Source organism: Erinaceus europaeus, chromosome 13 (assembly GCF_950295315.1).
Source record: "Erinaceus europaeus chromosome 13, mEriEur2.1, whole genome shotgun sequence".
Classification (NCBI taxonomy): Eukaryota; Metazoa; Chordata; class Mammalia; order Eulipotyphla; family Erinaceidae; genus Erinaceus; species Erinaceus europaeus.
Window position 1 is genome coordinate 22,216,473 of NC_080174.1, and position 14,179 is coordinate 22,230,651.

The 14,179-nt window shown below is 37.7% G+C and overlaps 1 protein-coding gene across 1 annotated transcript in view; it reads right to left on the bottom strand.

The window, feature by feature from the left end:
* Positions 1-14,179, bottom strand: part of LCA5 (lebercilin LCA5) — a 49,248-nt gene that overhangs the window by 17,600 nt on the left and 17,469 nt on the right. The window lies entirely within an intron of this gene.

Here is a 14,179-nt window from a genome sequence, read left to right on the forward strand (position 1 = left end):
ATATATATATACACACACACATATATATATACATACACATACATACATACACACACATTACAGACAGGATTACTTTAAAATATATATTACAAGACAAATAGAAAAAAATCAGAATCCTCTTTTCTGTAAAAGTAACTACCAACATTTCAGTTTATATAAATATGAGACTTTCAAAGATTATTTCTATAGTTCATTATAATTTGGTACCTTTGTTGTTGTTTTTTTCCTCACTAAATAATACCATAAATGCCTTCCTATGTCAATATATATGCTAATACAAATTCTTTAATAAATTAGTATTTTGTTTTATAGTTAGTTTACCATAATTTTTAAAGCAAATTCTACTGTTCACCCTTAGGGTGCTTCCATTTCATCCTGAAGTAAACATACTAGTATATAAAATGTCACACATTGTTGTTTCCTCAGGGTAAGTGCTAGGAAGTTTCTAGGTTAATAGACATTTGTATTATTTAAGACTTAGAAAGTGCTGTCAAAATGCTCTTTAGAAACACTACAATAATTTACACTCTCTTGAACTACAATCTAGTAATTACTGGATAATATAAATTTTAATCTATTGGGTAGGTGGAAAAATCAGTATTTTAGTTTGTATTTCTTTGATTAGTACTGAAGCTAATTTTGTGCTTATTAGTCATTCTTTGTCAAATGTTTTTACATAGTGTAATGGGAATTTAAAAGATAATGACAAAGTAGTAGAAACAATATGGAAAATCAAAACAAAAAGACTAAGAATTTTCAGTAATTTGAAAAGAAGAAAAGAGAGATAAAGCTGGGAAAACCATCATGATATAGACTGGTTCAGGAATCATCAATAGTATTCAACTGCAACAAGAAATTAAGATATTTACATAGACTTTACATAGCTCCCCGGACTGCTTACTGATTCACTGAAAAGGGAAAGAACCGTAGTTGTACATGAAGTGGACACTTAATCAAGTCATTAAAAATGGACAATTATGAAGGAAAAGTGATTATCATGTGCTTCCAGATGGGAAATGTTAAGAAGGAAATTATCACTCATTTGCTATTCTGACCGGAATACGAATACCGGAGAGAAAAGTAAATCAAACTATTATTCTATGAAGATGTGAGGTGCTACCAATGTGTCAACTGCATTACAAACCATTAACCCCTCAAAAGGTGGGGATGAAAAATTTAAAAGAATAATAAAACTTCTGATTAAAAACAATTACTTGTGCAGTAGATAGTGCACCTTAACATAAATGAGGCCCAGGGTCCAAGCCCCGGCACCACATGGGAGCACCACAGATGGAGTTGGGAAGCAGCACTGTAGTATTCCTCTCTGTCTCTGACCCTCTAAAGTATAATGAAAAAAAAAAAATGATCAGTTCAGAAGCAATGACGCTGTATGATGCAAGATTTAGGTGCTTTCAAAAAAAAAAGTTTTCTATTAAATAAAAAGAGATTGAAACTATAAAAATATGATGTGAATAAAAACTTCTTTTTAAATGTGGAAATGATTCTAGGTTAGATAGATAATTGAAATGAAGGTTAGATAACTGGACATCAATACTTAATTACAGATTGAATCCTGTACTCAAGAGGATACAATCTCTTACGTTCTATAAAAGTTAAATTAGCGAGTAGGGCAGCGAGTTAAGCGCACGTGGCACGAAGTGCAAGGACTGGCATAAGGATCCTGGTTCCAGACCCCGACTTCCCTGGGGAGTCGCTTCACAGGGGTGAAACAGGTCTACAGGTATCTATCTTTCTCTCCCCCTCTCTGTCTTCCCCTCCTCTCTATTTCTCTCTGTCCTATCCAACAATGACGACAACAATAATAACTACAACAGTAAAAAACAAGGGCAACAAAAGGGAATAAATAAATATTTTTTAAAAAGTTAACCTAAAATGCTGTAGAATAGATAGCATATTTATGTTTGAGCAGATTACTGCATAGATGGGGTTTTATACCACACCTGACTATGACAATACAAATGCATATCACTATTACTAGAAAATACAAAGCAAAACAATGCACTTAAGGTAAAGCGCATAATATAAGGAACTTACCTTCAAATAGTTAATTAAAATCTAATTATAATTTTTTAAAAATAGATCATATATATGTATGTGCATTATGTGTTTCTGGTTTGCATATAACAGATCGAGTATGCACAAGGCAAATAAAGTAAAACAACAAAAGGTGAATCAATTTAGGTTAAAAAAAAAAGAAGAATGCTCTTGGAAATCTGGTTATAAAACAGGAAGTCCCTGAAGTCAAAGAAAAAGTGTTAATACTACCTGTGATAAATCATATATAGTCTCAAGTTAAAAAAAAGTTAATGAAGAGCCCAAGATCCAGTGTAATTATCACTCAGAATAAAGGAAATATTTTCAAATGACAATAAGAAAGTTTTACAACTCGGAGCTATCCTAGGAATAAAAGTTTGGTACAGAGTATAGAAATGACAACTATTTCATAATGGAATGACCATGGAGAAAAAGCTACCTCACATCACTCCTCTGAAGCAACAAAAATAACACCTGAAAATTCAACAAAATACAACCAAGATTTCTTTAGAAACTCATCAAGCCAAACATAAAATCATTAATACTTGAAAAAAAAACCTAAAGCCAACAACTATAAAATCTAACATGATATACCATGATATAAATTAAATAGGATAATGTGCAGTAATAATACACACAACTTGCACATAAGAGATCCCTGGCACCAATTAGAGCTGAGTGGTGCTATGGTCAAATAATAATAATAAAATAAATTAGACATTTGTAGACAAACTAGACACTTAATATAAGCAGATTATAAATTAAATTATACATTACTAGGTGTAACTGAAAAGTAAATGTATAACTATTAAAATTAGAGTGAATAAGATAAACCAAAATAAGAATAATAACAAACTCACAAATAAGTACCGGCTTCAAGAAGCTACCAGTGAGAGCTTTCAAATTTAAAGAGACACAGGTATTTCTTATCTTCTACAATTTATAAAACTGAAGGGAAAAAAAAACCTACAAGCCATTCTTTTTTTTTTTAATTTTATTAGAGAATTGCTCTGTCATTTATGATATGCTACTTCCTATTTCCCTTTGACTTTGTTGTTCTTGTGCAGTGCTGAATAGTAAATCCTGAACCTCACAAACGTTAAGACATGAGCTCTACTACTAAACTACCTCCCTCCAGTCACCTTTCAAGTTATTGCTTATGGGAATTTTGATAGTCTTTAAGACAAACGTGGATAAGGGCAACTTAAAAGTATACATCACAGGTTGTTTTTTATATATTGTTTTAAAAACCCCAAACAAATACAAGTAAAAAAAAAAATCCAGCAGTGTACAAAAATCACATCCAAACTAAGCAGCATTTAATCCAAGATGCAAAGAACAACAGTGGTATAACAATAAAAAAAAAGTATAATGTAACTTTCTTATTTATTTTATTTTAATGAGAGTGAGCAAATCGGAGAAGACACAGAGAAGGACCAGAGCACTGCTCAGCTCCAATTTATGGTGGTGTTAAGGATTGAACCTGGAACCTCAGAGTCTCAGGCATGAAAGTCTTTGCATAATCATGCTGTCTCTTCAGCCCTCATAATGCAATTTTCTATGTTTATATAATGAGAAAAATGCTTGGTCATTTCAATCGAAACAAAGATAGGGGCATCTGTACATCCAACACAACTCATGAACACAACACATTTTGAATAAAGGGAAATTTCATTTGTAATATGTACATGAAAGCACACACAGAAAATATTCAGGAGGAAAAAATTTTCAGTTAGATGCTAAAAACGGTTATGTCAAGAGTATTGAAATTACATTCTTGTAATCAGGGAGATAGTTTGGTGGGTACTCATGCTTTGCATCTATGAGGCCCCAGGTTGGATTCCTAGGTACTCTGGATCTTGCTCCTTAGTGGAACCTAGGAAGCAAGAACAGTAAGGAAAAGCATAAGGTGAAACTTGGGACTGTGGTGTATTGCACTGAAGCAAAAGACTCCGGGGAAGAAGGATTAGGGGATGAGATGGAGGAGCTCGGGGGTCCCAGTGCATGGCAATAGAAAAGGACACAGATTGCTGGAAAGTGTCTTGTAGACATGTATTAGAGAGACAAGAGACATATCTATGTGTCAACAGCTGCACTGTAAACCACTAGCCCTCCAATAAAGTGGCACAAAAATTCAATATTTTTTTCAAAATTTTAAGCAATGTACACGTGATGCTTACATAAAAATAAGCAGGAACTTCCCACTTCCTCTATAGAGCCTGTATTTCCCCCAGTCTTGGAACCTCTAGGGTGGGGCTCACTTTCCTGCATGCCTCTCTCAATTCATAACAAATGATGTTGCATCTGCTGATTCCAACCTAATCAATGCAAGGAGTACCATCTTGGCAAGCTTCACTTCAGACTGTGTCCAGAGAAGTCAGGCGTGGAATGGCAACCCTCATCTCTCCGGTGAGACCTTTCCTTTCATAGGATTCTCTAATTCCATTTCAGGTGGTTCACTTCCAAAGAAAATCCCAAAACCTAGATATAGATAAGGTCCCATGAGAGATAGGGCATATATTCATATGTATCTATAAATTAGGGCAAAATATCTATCTGAAAGCAAAAGTGCACAATAGTTTGCAGTGAGTCAATAAATGAACCAAGCAAGTAGAAAGACCTAAAAAGTTCCTAGTGAAATAGTTTCTACTTAGACTTAGATACCCTCCTCATCTACTTCCTATTACACTTCCCTCAGTCACTCCAAAGCTAACCTTATCAAAGTAAGCACTGAAAAAGCTGAATAAGGGCAAGAGACTGGCTTACTTTAATGATGACTCTTCAGTCACTATCAGGCCACCCCATCAGCTGAGGCACTAGTCAGGGAGTCCTGAGATTCCCAAACAGACATGATGGGCTTAGACCTTGAATAAATCCCTCTCTCCATTGTTACTGGTCATCTCTATCAGGAACAACATACTGGACCCCTCTGTGGGCCCCCATAAGACCTTTGGGCCCCCATAGGACCTTGCCCTCAACATAGATCAACAACAGTAGAGAATGTTCCATCCACCAAAGGAAGGCTGGAAAACATACTCTATCTTCCACCTGAGGAAGATGGGTCCTGAAATTGGGGTAGCTTAGAACGTTCCTACTCATGACCACAGAATTTGAGCTCAGATCTACAGGGATGCAGAGGTCACATAGGCTCCTATATGGGCCCTAGATCACATCAAATTGATGGGGTTTACAGTCAACAATATTAATACACCTTTCCCATATTTGGGAGCTACTGTCTTCCCTGATCCAGCTTTCTGGTCCTTTTCCCAGCCATGACATCATCTCCCCAGACAATAACTTGGATCCACTAGTATACCAGATGTCAGGCTCAGAAAAAAAAAAAAAAAAAAAAAACTAGTATGGTCTTGTGTCCTTTGAAATATAACTAAAATAGGCCTACTATCTACTAAACGGAGACACACCCAACTTTCCAGCCTTTAGGTTCATGATTAGTCAAATTTGTTTGGCTTTATATATTAACTCTTTTTTTCAGCCACCAGGTTCCAGATGCTAACATGATACAAACTGGTCTTCCCTGGGCAGAGGACCCCCACCAATGTGTCCTGGAGCCCAGCTTCCCCAGAGCCCTGTCCCACTAGGGAAAGAGAAAGGCAGGCTGGGAGTATGGATTAACCTGCCAACACCGATGCTCAGCAGGAAAGTAATTACAAAAGCCAGACCTTCCACCTTCTGCACCCCATGCTGACCCTGGGTCCATATTCCCAGAGGGTTAAAGAATAGGAAAGCTATCGGGGGAAGGAATGGGGTAGGGAGTTATGGTGGTGGGAATTGTGTGGAGCTGTATCCCTCTTATCCTATAGTTTTGTCAGTGTTTCCTTTTTATAAATAAAAATTAAAAAAAAATAAGACACATTCTAAAATATGTTTGGACAGACATCAAGATGATGATAGATGACATTCTTGTTTCACTCTTAAGTGGAACAACAATTAATTAGGCAGGAATTCCTTAACCACTCATGTGTCACTAGACATTTGGGTTGTCTCCAGATGTTGGCTATTACAAACAGTGCTGGAATGAACACAGGTTTACTTTGGCTTCCCCCTTCCCACCCCCTTTAATTCAGGATCATCAATTTAGAGCTAAGCAGTGTTTTTACTTTTCTAGCAGTTAACACTATGTTACTTGTTGTTCTTTTTTTTTTTTTTCCAGCTGGCTTTTATAGACACTTAGGTAAGTATAAGCAGTTATGTAAGTGAGGTAAGGGGAGAGATGTGAAGCTACTTTGAGATCTCAAGGTAAACTATAACACAAGGAGAATCCAACTCTCCAAAAACCATATGTAAAACCAAAGAATATTCTATTTCCTTAGGAATAGAGTTTAAAATAACTGTCCCTGGACCGGCAAGACAGTTAGTTCACTTGGACAGTGTGCTTGCTTTGTCATGGGCACAACTCAGGTCTGAGCACACTCCCCCATTGCACCAATGAAAGCTTCGGCACTGCGTGTCTTCCTCGCTTTCTCCTTGTTTTTCTCTCGGAAAAGGGCAGTCTGTAGCTGTGATGTCTCAGAGACCACAGAAACTCTGAAAAGTAAATCAGTGAACTCGGGAATAAAATGAGCAAAAGACAGATACTAAAGTTTTAAAGAAAAGCCAGTTTTAAAGAAAACACTAAGGAGATATCTATAAAAGGTTAATACCAAATGCTTTCTCTCATACATGGAGTAAAGAATCAAGCAAAGGAAAGAACAAATTTAAATGAAAACAAGCATCAGTCTTGAACTGAAATTATCAAGGTGGGTTGTGGAGTGGGTGCAGGGGTGAAGATGGCACCAGCTGACTTTGGTGGAGTGACAGTGATATTGCTGCGGAGAGTGACATGTGATAGCATATTTCAAACGAGGTGAAAAATTATATTTCTAAAACTTTTATAATCTTGTAAACAAAGGCTACCTTAAAGTTAAACTATTATTAAAAATAAAAACAGACTACAAGTTTTGGGATGTAGAAACTGCATTGTGTAAGTATAGATTCTAAGAGAAGTAAAAGTATCACTGTTCACATATGAGCTGACAGTACACAGAGTGAATGAAAAAAAATGCATGGCTCCTAGTGAAAATGATTTCACAGCAAAAATAAGCTATGAAATTTGAAAATAAAAATCCAAAAGTAACTTTCTCATTTAGAAAGAACTGAGACCATTAACAATGTCCCAGAGGAAAATGAAATATGTAAGTATAATTCTAACAAAATGGTCTGCATCCTGAAAATTACAAAATGATACAAGAAAACAATGGCAATATATAATAAATAAATGGAGTAATACACTATATTCAAGAACAGGGAGGTACAACATAAAAAAGATATCATGTCTCTACAAACAGATCCACATTGAGTGCAATTCCTATCAAGGTCTTAGCAAGGCATCAGAAGAAACAAGTAAGTTTATTCTGAAGTTTATATGGAAAAACAGCAGATCTAGAGTAACTAAAATAACTACTTTTTTTTTTTTAACAAAGCATAACATGAAATGACCCAGGCAATGTAGCCTGTAATCAAGAGTGCAGTAACGGCAGAGGGACTGACTAAATACCCAGAAATAGACCTGCAAAAATATGGTCAAATAATTTTTGGGAAAGATGCCAAAGCAATTCAATGGAGGAAAAGATGACCTTTTAACAAATGGTGCTGGAGCAAGTAAGTGAACAAAAGCAAAACAAACTAAAAACACCTCGAACTAAACTTCACACCTTATAAAAATTTAAGACAAATTGAATTATGAACTTTAATGTACAATACTAAAATAGATAAAAACATAATAGGCAACCTTTGAAGCAATAGGTAAAAGCAGACATTGAAGACAGAGTTCATGATATAATCCATAGAAGACAATTCTGGTAAATTAGATAACAGACTTCAAATCTTTTCCTCTGAAAGATCCAGAGAAGAGAATAAAAGACAAGCTACTCACTGGGGGAAATTTTTTTTCTTCAAACTACACCATCTGACAAAAAGATGCATATTCTTTATATTTTATTTATTTATTTATTTATTTATTTATTTATTATGGACAGAAACAGAAATTGAGAAGGGGGAGGTAGAGAGGGAAAGAAACAGAGAGACACCTGCAGCCCCACTTTACCAGTTGTGAAGCTTTCCCCCTGCAGGTGGGGGCCAAGGGCTTGAACCAAGTACACATGAACCTCCAAGTACGCATGAACCTCCAGGTATGCATGAGGCTCTCAGAGTGATACTCAGCACATTAGAACAACAAAGAACTCCATAAATCGCAAAATTCTGCTTTGTTCATATTCAAGTATTCTCTCTCTGTAAGTGAACGTTTAAAAATTGGGCTGATGGGGGCAGGTGGTGGTGTACCAGGTTGAGTGTATATATTATTTATTACCATATGAAAGGACCCAGGTTCAAGCCCCCACCTGCAGTGAAGGGGAAGGTTCATGAGTGATGAAGCAGTGTCACATGTGTCTCTCTCTTTCCCTATCTCCCTCATCCCTCTTTGTTTTTCAGAATGGGCTGGGGATATGGCTCAGCAATAAATCTCATACATGAGAACATAGGTTTCACAGCTGTCACTGTATAGACTAGACAAAGAATTCTCAAACATCACCAGTAAGATCACAAACCAATGAGTAAAGGAACAAAATGAATGGGGGAAAAAAGTTCATGAAAAAATGTGTTCAACATCTTTAGTCATTAGGAATAAAACAAGCTAAAACCACAATATAACAGTAGAACATATCCCTTCCACTAAAATAACAAAGAGTAATAAATAACACCAAGTGCAAGCAAGGATGTGGGAAACCCGGCTTACTTATACATTGGTCTTAAGAATATAAAATAGCACAGCTGCTCTTAAAAAGAGAGAAATCAGATTGAATTTTAACGGTGGGCTCAAACTGTTAATACATTTCTAAAAATGACTCGTTCCTTGAAATATTAAATCTCCTATAAGTTTAGACGAGGAAGAACAGAAGCAACTGGTGGTACCACGTTCCTTTATAAGATACAGATATATGCAAATAGCATTAAAGGACATAAATTATGGTGAGGTCTTGTATGATACAGCAGAGCCTAACAAAGGGATTTTCAAAGTTAACCAAATTGCCATATAATTTGGTTATTGCAATAATTATCTATTGCCGTCTTAAACCCTCCCCTTTCTCTATAAAGCCCATATTTCTCCCAGTCCTGGAACTTCTACAGTGGGGCTCACTTTCCTTCATGCTTCTCTCAAGTCATACCAACTGACACTGCATCTGCAGATCTCAACCTAATCAACGCAACTAGTACCACCTTGGCATGTTTCACTTCAGATTGTGTCCAGAGATGTCAGGTGTGGAATGTCAACCCTTCAGCTTCATTACTCCGGGGAGACCTCTCCTACATCACAGGACTCCTTACTCCCATTTTGGATGGCACACTTCTTAAGAAACCTCAAAACCTAGATTTAGACCAGGGCCCATGAGATAGAGCATATGTACATGTATCCATAAGTTAGGGGAAAAGATATACCTTAAAGCAAAAGTGCACAAGAGTTTGCATTGAGTCAATAAATGAAGTAGAAAGACCTAAAAAAGACACCATAAAGTACCTAATGAAATAGTTTCTACTTAGACCTAGATACTCTCCTCACCTACCTCCTATAACACGTCCCCCAATCACTCCAAAGCTAACCTTGTCAGACAAAGTAAGGTCTACTAAAACTGAATAAAGGCAAGAGACTGGCATACTTTAATGATGACTCTTTAGTTACTCTCAGGCCACCCATCATCTGGGACACTAGTCAGGGAGTCCTGGGATTCCCACATAGACATGATGGGCCTAGACATCTAACAGATCCCTCTCGCCACTATCACTGTCATCTCCATCAGGAACATCATGGACCTCTTTGTGGGCCCCTATAGGACCTAGCCTTCAATGTGTACCAACAATGGTAGGGACTGTTACATTTTCCTAAGGGAGGTTGGACAACATACTCTACCTATCACCTGAGGAAGATGGGTCCTCAAATTAGTACAGCCTGGAATGTTCCTAGCTGTGACCACAGAATGCAAGCTCAGACCTACTACAGGGATGAAGAGGCTACATAGGCTCCTGTGTTGACTATGGGCCCCAGATCAAATCGATGGGGTTTACAATTAACAATATTTATATACTTTCCCCATATTTGAGAGCTACTCTCTTCCCTGATCCAGCTTTCTATTCCTTTTTCCAACTATGACACCATCTCCCCAGACAATGTCAACTCTTTTTAGCCACCAAGGTTCCAGATGCTACCATGATGTCAACTGGACTTCTCTTGGCAGATGACCCCACCAAGGTGTCCTGGAACCATGCCTCCCCAGAGCCCCACCCCACTAGGGAAAGAGAGAGACTGGCTAGGAGTATGGGTTGACCTGCCAACATCCATTTTCAGCCAGACCTTCCACCTTCTGCACCCCATAATGATCCTGGGTCCATACTCACAGAGAGATAAAGAATAGGAAAGCTATCAAGGGAGGGGATGGGATATGGAGTTATGGTGGTGGTAATTGTGTGGAATTGTACCCCACTTAACCTATAGTCTTGTCAGTGTTTCCATTTTATAAATAAAACTTTAAAAAAACAGAGAGAGAATGGTAGCCTCTGACTAAACCAAACACTGTGCTTGTCATAGAACCCAACAAAATGCAACTTCAGACACATAACCCATAGAAACAAAAATTTATATTCCCACAAAAACCTATATATGAGTGATCATCAAAACCTTATTATTTAATAACAGAGAAGTGAAAATAGTCCAGAGGCCCTTCAATGAAATGTGCCATAGTAACCTATGGCACTTACCATGAAATACCACTCAGGAATTAACAAGTAAAAACTACTTTATACATACAACATCTTGGACAGAGCTCAAGGTAAAAAAAAAAAAAAAATTGGGAGTTGGGCTGTAGCGCAGCGGGTTAAGCGCAGGTGGCGCAAAGCACAAGGACCGGCATAAGGATCCCGGTTCGAACCCCGGCTCCCCACCTGCAGGGGAGTCGCTTCACAAGTGGTGAAGCAGGTCTGCAGGTGTCTATCTTTCTCTCCCCTCTCTGTCTTCCCCTCCTCTCTCCATTTCTCTCTGTCCTATCCAACAACGACAACAACAATAATAACTACAACAATAAAACAACAAGGGCAACAAAAGGGAATAAATAAATATAAAAAAATTAAATCAGCTAATTTCAAAAGGCCTGAATACTGTATATTCACATCTGTGTAGCATTCTTGAAATGTAAAAATTGTAGAGACTGTACACAGATTAGTGGATGCCACAGACTAAAGAAATGGAAAGAGAGTCTGGCGGTAGCACGGCGGGTTAAGCACACGAGGTGTGAAGCGCAAGGACAGGTATAAGGATCCCAGTTCGAGCCCCCAGTTCCCTACCTGCAGGAGAGTCGCTTCACAGGCGGTGAATCGGGTCTGCAGGTGTCTATCTTTCTCTCCTCCTCTCTGTCTTCCCCTCTTCTCTCCATTCTCTCTGTCCTATCCAACAATGATGACATCAATAACAATAATAGTAACTACAAAAACAATGAAAAGCAACCAGGGCAACAAAAGGGAAAATAAAAAAAATATTTAAAAAAGAAAGAAAGAGAGAGAGAGAGAGAGAGAAATGGAAAGGCAGGAGGAAGCCATGCATCTGAAGGGCACCACAAGGCATTCTTGTGACAGAACTGTCCTGCATCTTCACTATGGTGATGGTCACATGAATCCACACATATGAAATTGCAAAGAATTAAATATACACCTTCAGAAATGATCACACGTGAAACTGGTGAAATCAGAATAAAGTTGTAGGTTGTATCAATCTATCACTGTCAACTTCCTGCTGTTATATGCTGGTTATACAGCATGTTACCACCGGGGAAATTGTATGAAGGGCATATAGGAGATCTAGATAGTTTTCTTACAGTTGCAATGCCAGCCTACAATTAATTCAAAATAAAAATAAATAAACCTTTATAGTAAAAAAGGAACTGAGAATTCTATACAGTTTATCATTATTTCAAAGATTGTTATTATAAATGACCACTTTTCATGCTCCCAAGAGGGTAGCCCCATAATCTACCTCCAGAGACAACTTATAATTTATGAATTTAATACATATTTCCTCTCTTCTTTCTTTTTTCTACCCCACCACCTCATAAATCCTTCATAACTGACTGTAAGAGAGAACTGCAGGATATATGTATACATATGTATATATGTCTGTATGTGTATGTATACATGTATATATGTTTAGGCTTCAAACAGTTTTTAATAGGCATTAGGATTCTGTATACTTTGTTCCTAGTTTTAAAATCCATTATCTGACATATTTTATACTGCCCTTTAAAAATTAAAAAAAAGAAATGTGGACAATTTGGTGGGTGTGGAACACAGACACCTAATATAAGGACATAAGACCACAGAATGGGAGCTCAGATCTGCAGGGATGCAGAGGTCACATAGGCTCCTAAGCTGAATATGGGCCCCAGATCACATCAAATCAATGGGGTTTACAGTCAATAATATCCATCCACCTCTCCCATATTTGGGAGCTACTGACTTCCCTGATCCAGCTTTCTGGTCCTTTTTTCCAGCCATGACATCATCTCCCCCAGACTTGGATCCACCTGCATTTCAGAATTCAGATTTCAGACTCGGGGGGGGGAAAAACTAGTATAGCCACAAGCCCTTTGGAACATAACAAAAATATGCCTACTAGCTATCCACAAAACAGAGGACCCCCCCCAACTCTTCATCAGCACTATTCCAGCCTTTAGGTTCATGATTGTTCAACAATTTGTTTGGCTTCATACGTTAACTCTATTTTCAGCCACCAGGTTCCAGATGCTACCATGATGTCAACCAGACTTCTCTGGACAGATAACCCCACCAATGTGTCCTTGGGCTCAGCTTCCCCAGAGCCCCACCCCATTAGGGAAAAAGAGAGGCAGGCTGAGAATATGGATCGACTTGTCAATGCCCATGTTCAGTGGCGAAGCAATTACAGAAGCCAGATCTCCCACCTTCTGCATCCCATAAAGACCCTGGGTCCATACTCCCAGAGGATTAAAGAATAGGAAAGTTATCAGGGATGGGGAGGGGATACGGAGTTCTGGTGGTGGGAATTGTGTGGAGTTATATCTCTCTTATCCTATGGTTTTGTCAATGTTTCCTTTTTATAAATAAAATTAAAAAGAAAATAAGAAATTATACTCATTTAAAAAAATGGGCAGAGGATAAAGAGCATAATGGTTATGCAAAGAGATTCTCATGCCTGAGGCTCTAAAGTCCCAGGTTCAATCCCCCTCACCAACTCCACCAGAGCTGAGCTGGTTAAAAAAAAGGAAAAACTACACTCATGTCACAATGACTACCTTACACTATTAAATCCCCCATTAAAATGATATGAAGAGAACTGTTGTATGATGGGAATAGTGATAACATTTTTTTCCTCTATGAGGGTACCTGCTGGGGCTTCATACCTACAGAGGACTCCACTATTCCTTTTTTAATAAAGGGTGAGACAGAGAGAGAGGAGAGACACCTATAGCACTATTCCACTGCTCTTAAAGCTTCCCACATGTGGGGGGACCAGGAACTTGAAAACGGGCCCTCAAGCATAGTAATTTAAGCCATCATCAAGTCCTTCTCACGAGATTTGCTTTTTAATTACCATAGAAGAGGATACTCACAAATGTGTAAATAAATAAAAAAAATAAAACATCATTCATGTCATATTTTCTGAGTTAGTTTTTTTATCCCACTGAGGCTCAATAATTGGTTGTTTCTTTTTTTTTTATTTTTCCTTCTTTCTCCTTTTTCTTCTTTATATTTCACTGGAGAGAATAGTGACTTACAGGAATGTATATTACAGGCACATGGATATACCCTCTCATCTCCCCAGGACATCTAAGCACCACTCACTACCGCCCATCAAATCTTTCTCCATCATGCACCGGGATCCACACCTTTACTTCACTGCAATACATCAGATAGCATTTCTTATACAAAGGTCCCAAACTATCAGTTCTGTAAACTACAGTTATATAACATCAGTTAATTTAAATAAAGGATCAAATAATTAAATACATGTCCCCAAAAGATGAAAATGGATGGAATGAAGAATGTG